This window comes from Epinephelus lanceolatus, chromosome 11, assembly GCF_041903045.1.
Source record: "Epinephelus lanceolatus isolate andai-2023 chromosome 11, ASM4190304v1, whole genome shotgun sequence".
In the NCBI taxonomy this organism is placed as follows: Eukaryota; Metazoa; Chordata; class Actinopteri; order Perciformes; family Serranidae; genus Epinephelus; species Epinephelus lanceolatus.
In genome coordinates this window covers 1751852-1759750 of record NC_135744.1, presented here as the reverse complement: position 1 = coordinate 1759750, position 7899 = coordinate 1751852, and positions in this window count along the sequence as shown.

Here is a 7899-nt window from a genome sequence, read left to right as displayed (position 1 = left end):
GCATCAGGGGGGATGTACACAGCCGTAATAAAGACAGCAGTAAAATCTCGAGGCAAGTAAATGGGCCTGCATTTCACAGTCATGTACTCCAGGTTCGGAGAACAATGGCTGCTGATAGTCTTAGTGTCAGTGCCCCAGCTGTTGTTAGACACACAGTCCTCCCTCCTGCTCTTACCGGAGTCTGCAGTTCTGTCCCAACGGTGTAGCGTGTGGCCTGCTAAACTCAATAGCTGCCTCTGTAATAGATGAACGGAGCCAGGTTTCCGTGAAGATCAGCACGCAGCAGTCCTTCACTGTGTTGTTAGTAGAAACCTGTAGCCTCAGTTCGTCCATCTTGTTAGCGAGGGATCTTGTATTTGCGAGGAAAACGCTAGGAAGTGGTGGTTTGTGTGGGCTCCTGCGTAGCCTCGCTAGCGCCCCAACTCTGCATCCACGCTTCCTCCTCCTTTCGCTGCGCCGCTTACGTCTCCTCTCCTCTGGGATGATAATCCACGGAGCGCCGGGGCTCCTGGCGATGTCTGCCGGGATGTTATGGGAGCGGATAAACTCCGCTGTGACCGTCCTCTCACTGTGAAATCCTATCTCCAGGAGGTCGTGCTGACTGTAGACTTTAAATCTACAGCATAGATAAGTTTCAGTTCAGGTACTAAAGGGCTTTTTGATGACAAGGTAAAGTGATGAAAATATTTTAAATATAGCCCTCACTTAAACTCGTATTGATTTCTTTTTAGGTGGCTAAAATACATTTTGCTGCTTCCTGTCCACAGCATTACATTGTTTGGTTTCTGTGGTGGTATTCCAGTCTACTTTTCCAAACTGGGGTTGTGCAGACTGACATCCTTTGCACGTAAAAGACTGACAGTGGACATGAACCTCATACAATCCCAATTTAAAAAATTCTAACTATCCTTTTATGGAGTTATAACCAGTAGCAGAGGCATTTTTGACAAAGTATTCACTCTGCTAAACTATTATTAGATTTAATATGAGAGACTATCCCCACTTAAAATCATATCTTGCAGATGCAGTGGACCTGTAAGCAGTGTATTTTTTCTGCAGACAAAAGAGGGCAGTTGTTAAAACACTATCGCTTGAAACATGGAGGCTTCACTCTGCAACAGCCAATACCATGTCTTTATCAGGATTGCTTGTGCACTCTCAAATCTTTCAATGCACTGTAAGTGCATTTGTGTCTTTGTCATTCTCAGTCAGACATTGGACAAGTTTTTCACACACAACTTAAGCAAAGAGTTCTATATATAGATGAATTTGAAGTGGCTAATCCATTGGGAACATCCAAGAAAAAACACAAACTATGTGCTGTGTATTTAAGGCTGTGCAATTAATCGTCTGGTGATCGCGATTACGATTTTGAGGTCAAACGATTTCAAAATGAATGCAATCGAGGGTAAACGATTTTTGGTCACGGACGCCTGGAGATGATATTTTGTCTTCTACGGAAGCCGCGCATGCGCAATACCGCCCCTCCTCTCCTCTATTCACTCCATGAGCCAGTCAAGTAGGTGAACTACGAATAATGCAAGGGGCAGGTGATCGCGGAACATTTAAAAAACAGCGTGTGGAAAATGGCAGAGGGAGAGCGAGAGATGTTGGTCTGTGTGTGTGTGCATGTGTCGTTGTGTGTGTGTGTGTGCGCGCATCAGGGCCGAACTCCGCCGTGCGCGATACAGAGAGCAGAGGAGAATTGCAAACGCGTGACCATGTAGGGACAGAAATGACATGCTGTCGCTTAACCAATATAAGTCACCACATGCACCGCATAATTGTTTGCATAATCATTTCAATTTTGACCAAAATAATCGTGATTATGATTTTTTCCATTATCAAGCAGTCCTACGTGTATAGGGTACTTGCTAATCTTGACTCCAAATATCGGTCAGCTCTTCACTCTATTCAACTTGCTCTTTTGTGTAAGGTTAACACTGTGAAAGAATGTGGCTATCCAGAAGTCCTCCGCCCTCTCATTCAGGATCTTGCAACTCTTGAGGACTATGGTCTATGTTGACCAACTGGCAGAAAGTGTTAAAGGCACTGTATTGTATGTAGCAGCGGACAACTTTGGGGCTCCCTCTTTGGCGGGATTCCAGGACAGTTTTGCAGCAGAGCACTTTTGTCGGTTTTGTGTGTGTTAGCGAGATGACATACAGGATAAGGAGGTCCAATCAGGTCTACATCAGCCAAAGACCAGAATCACTATCGTCATGTGCAAGAAGTTATACATGACCATACTACAGCCAAACATCATGGTGTTAAAAGGGGGTGTTCATTAAATGAAAACTTGATGCACTTTCATGTGGTGGATAGTTTTCTACGTGAATGTCACTATGTCTTCAGGATTTTATTACCGAGAAGTATGTTTCTTTGGACTTGTTGAATGAGGCTATTAGGCAGTTTCCCTACACATTTTCTGAGAAAGCTGACCAACCACAGTTCATTCCAAAGACCTTCATCTCTAAGGGAACCATTGGGGGGAATGGTCATGAAAATTGGTCTCTCCTGAGGCTTCTTCCATTGATGATTGGCTACAGTATCCCAGAGGAAGACCAAACATGGGAGATAGTGATGCTTCTGAAATATATACTGGAGTTGGTAATGTCATCACATTTTATTGAAGAGTTAATTCACTCCCTGGATTGCAAAATCTCACAACATACAGCGTTACTGCAGACAACTTTCTCAAAACTATAAACTTCATCCAAAACATAATTTCATCGAACATTATCCTGAAATGATAAAAATCTTTGGCCCACTAGTAGATGTGTGGACAATGCATTTTGAAGGGAAACATACATTTTTTTTAAACAGTTGTACATGACACTCGAAATTTCAAGAATGTTGCACATACCTTTGCTGTAAGACACCAGAAGATGATTGCCTTCTGTTTAGATGCTTCAACATTCTTCAAGTGTCCTTTGCAAATTGATAAAGTGAGGACAGTTATGGTCACATCTTTCCGCAAAAATGTTCAGAGGTCGCTACATCAGCAAAATGCCAAGCAAAGTACAGTCCTGGTTGCGTCTTCTGCCTGTGTTCATGGTGTTAAAGGAGCTATATGTAAGAAATCTAAAGCAAATGTTCATAAAATCGTCCTAATATGTCACAGAGACTAAGGAATAATGTTAATATAACATACTGATCTCACCGACAACCAGGGGCGTCCTGCAACCCCAAAATGTGAGGGGGCACAGTGGATTGGGTTTGTACGCTATGCGCGCGCACAAATTTTTTGGGGGGATGCCCTCAAATCACTTATTTTGGGCCCCTGCTGCACAACGCCTTGAGATTGGATAGGGCCCAAACTCAAAGCCGACCCCCCCGTCCAGACACACACACACACACAGTTAACACATCTACACCTTGCCATGTAAACTATTTTGTGTAAGGAGGAAAGGAGTTTTTCTCAAACAAACCCTAGCAGCTAGGAAAATATTGCAAACATAGCTAAGCTTATTGTATTGCATAAAATATTTGGCTACACACTAACGTTAATACACACAAACGTGAACCCAGGCCGGTTCCCACTACTGACAGCAAAACGTAACGTGACGTAATAACGATAGCCAATGTTATTGGCAAAGGCGTGACAAGGCAATAAAAAAGGACACAATCATACACACTCACCCATATTGTTAGGTGGCCTAACGTTGAAACACAGATACACCAAAATAAATCCCGTCCCATGTTTTTCTGATACTTCCATGGATACTCCCTAGGCTACTAGTAGCTGATTAGTCAGGCAAACGTTACAGTCCAGACATTATAGGCTAACGTTAACCCTTAGGTTAGATCGCCGTCATCACTGGCGATAGCGGGGGGTATAGTCGTACTCTTTCGCGTCTATTTCCGGAACGGAAAATAAGAGCGACATAATTCTTTTTTTTAATGAAAGCAGGACACTTCAGCCTTTACATCGATCCCATCGGTGTGTTTATAGCTTACCCGGAAGCCTAGATGTCAAGCCGGTAAGATCGGCTGTCCAATGGGAGACCCGGGTGGCTAAAATCCAATGGGAAAGCTGTGAGCGGTCACATGATCGGCCAAAGATCGTTTATTATCAAGATGGTTGCTCTGTTGCTGTGTGTGATCACTACTAACAGGAAATCTCCCCTAAATCCTAATAAATAATGCGTAAATTACCATTTATGCATTTTATGCAAGTTATGGCCACTAAATGGGCCTGAGATGAATTATTTAGAATACATTTCACTCAATATGACCACTGATCATAGCTAGATGGTAAAATAATAAGTAAGGTAAAGTAAGTAAAATAAAATTGGTTGAAAAAAAAAAAAATCATCCCTCAAATCTGAGGGGGCACGTGCCCCCTCGGTTTCTATTGACGTGACGCGTCTGCTGACAACAATAGTACAGCCAGAATATCTGCATTTAAAAAACATTTTTGCAGTCCGCAAATCATGTTTATGTTTTGAATTGGTGTTTTGGCCTGTTGCGCCACCCACCGCTGTCTACCAGTCACACAGTCAGGAGAGTCTAAGCATCAGTTACAGTTACTACTGAGCTACAGCAGCACGGCAAGCAGCATTAGTAGTGTCCCGGTACATAGCATTAGCAGCCGGCTCCTCCTCAGTAGTATCCCGGCAGCAGCGTTAGCAGCAGAGAAGCCGGACTTGCTCGAACGGTGCGCTGGAAAACCGAAGATCAAGGACACGGCGACGCGGCCCTGCCACGGCAGCCGCCCGTGGGCAAACAAATCAGTCTCCAGCGTGCCGCTGTCCAGCAACCTCGAATCTGTAGGGGAGGGGGGGCGGACACGACTTGCGGCAGTATTTTGAATTTGAGTGCAGTCACCGTTTTGGCCACATTCTTACATACAGCACCTTTAAATACAGTACAGATATTATGACATATTGTTGTAATCAACACTGAAATCGTTTTGTTTGATGTTTTCCCCTTATCCTCTTACTGAGTGAAAGGAAATGTGTATGTGACACTTATGCATTACATATTATGCTGAATGATTGTATGTGAAATGGACACTTAAGTGATGTTCACTTTTTTCAGGACGATGGCAACCTATAATCCAAGATTTGTCATAACTGAACAGGACATACGGACAGTGTCACTGGATGGAAAACCAGGAACACTTGAAGAGCTGAAGATACAAATAAAAGAAAAATGCAAGCTGCAGTATGACTTAATTGTCATGTATGAAGACCCTGACTTCAGTTACACCCTTTGCAATATGAGGTCATGGAAGACTTGCCAGCTGCAAAAGCTACTGTGAAGATCATTCCATTGCTGATGACTGTGCCCACTACCAGCATGTCTGATGCTTCCAATGCCTCAGATGATATAGAGATACTGTCCACACACACACACACACACACACAGCTCATCATCATCAATGAGACAAGAGAAATGGCCAGGGTTTTTTGACATCCCAAATTTCTCGGTTGATGTGGAATTCAGACTGAGACAGGCTGATCTTGCATGTCTACGAGACCAAACGTACCTAAATGCACCAAGAGACATGAAACATAATATTTTGGAAGAGCTTGCTGAAGCGATTTACTAGCTAAAAGAAGACAACATATCAGATATACTTCAAGTTAAGCCATTTAGAAAGTTTGAGATGAAAATTAAAAACAAACGACATAAGACTTGCAGGACAGGTGTAAGAAGAGGTGTAGTTGTACACTTACCAGTACAGTCTCATTCTCGCTCTCCTCTGAGTCCTCCCCTCTCTCCTCTCTGGCTGGACTGTCCCCCTGTCCATCTCATCACCATGCTCCATCAGCTGTAGGTGGAATAAGCAATTAGACTACACAAAGGAGTAACAGAGGACATGATGCTGTCCCCTCTACCGCTGTGGACCTTTGGGGATAGAGCCTTCAGTGTGGGTTTTGTGAAAGGCATTATATAAATCCAAGTTATTATTACTTATTATTATTATTATGATGCAGGGGGTGAGTATTTGAGAATTAAAGATCCAAGTCCAATTCATATTCATAATGAATACCTGTTCTCTTTCTGTAGGATGTTTTGCTGCAGCTGCTGCGAGAACTTTGTCCTTGACCTTGTTCCAGACAGTGTCATCCTCCAGTTTATGCTTAAAGCGAGGATCCAATGTGGTCGCCTCTGCAAGGAAGTCTCTGACATCGGCATCCTAAGAAATGCAGATCATCGAATTAGATTAATAAAATATTATTTATTTACACTATTCTTCTAAGTGATATTGTTAATAATTTTTTTTTTTTTTTTTTTTTTTACCTGATATCGCTGAGACAGATCAGTCCAGACTGTCCTCTTCAGTGTGGTCTTCTTCTTGCACGGTGAAGTGCTTCCTTTACCATATTTAGAAATCAAATTGTGAAACTCTACAAAGAGTAAGTACGTACTATTCCACTTAAGCTAGGTAACTTAATTTCATGCTACCATGGACCACAACGCATCACTGTGCTCAAAAGCGGTCATACCTGTCCCTGTCCATTGGCATTCTCAGTCGTTGATCCAAAGAGGCTGCTTGAATCGTTGAAAACTGCTCAACGAACCTCTCCAGCATGAGGTAGAGAGAGTTCCAGCGAGTTCGCACATCCAGAACACACACACACACACACACACACACACACACATACATACACACACATATATATATATATATATATATATATATATATATATATATATATATATATATATATATATATATATAATGTATATATTATTGTTACCATGATCAAATACCAATACAAGACAGTAGCAAGAATTCCAATGTACCAGGTACCTGTACTGGTATTATAAACATTCTGTTCTGCTGATGTAAGATTCTTACTCAGAAAGTGTTGCTTCTCTCGGGGCACTATCTTGGCCATGGATGACCTCTTCATCCAGACGATGACATCCCGGATCCTTGCTGTCCACTTAGTCACTGAGGTGACTGTGTACAGACATTGAGTCCCAAGATTGAGTGTATGTGCGAAGCAGCCTATTTTGATGATGTGCAGCTTTTTTACGGCTACATCCATGTTGGATGCATTATCCACAGTAATGGCTACAACTCTGCCCCTTATCCCAGACTCATCCAGAATGTCCCCAATTTCAGCTACCACATCCCCTGTTTGTGATTTGTAGACAGCTTTTGTTTTAAGTACTTTCTGATTCATCCTTCCGCTACTTATGTAATGTGTCGTTACTGTCATGTAGTGATCTTGCCATCACTGGCAACTGCGATCTTGCTGACTCCTTCCATCTCTGATGTTATGTTTTCTTTTTCTACGTTATACCAGGCTGGTATCAAATGGTTGGATAGATTATCCCTGGAGGGAGGGTTGTACTTTGGATTCAGAGCCCTGGTCATCTCCCTGTAGAGAAATTGTACACTCACATTATTATGTAGGCTACATCTTCATAATGTTAGCTATTCTGGCAGCTGTTCTGATGTGTGACAAAGGACACAGGAAAATATCAAAGGAAAAGTCCATGGATGTTGCCGTAGCTATATTTTGCATACCTAAACGGCTCTGACTCAACCGTAGCAAATGGGTGTAACCCCATCACTACAAATCGTGTCACCGCTCATTGACATTCCTCCACTTTTTCCTTGCTCATCTTCCCCTTTGTGGCTAGCGAGAATGGAGTTTCTGTAGGAGGTCACTGTCTGGGCTGAACTGGTGGTGGTGGAGGGGAGCTCTCACAGCTGTGAGCCTGACTGCTCTCTGAACTTTCATCTAGGAAAAATAATACTACTAATAATAATAACTTAGATTTATATAGCTAGCGCCTTTCACAGAACCCAAGGTCCCTTTACAGTGCAAGAAACAACGGTAGCCAGCAAAAACAAGTAAAGTTAGACAGACAAAACAAACGTTAGCTAACATTAACTGAACTCATGGTGCTGCTTAAACATGTTCAGCTAGT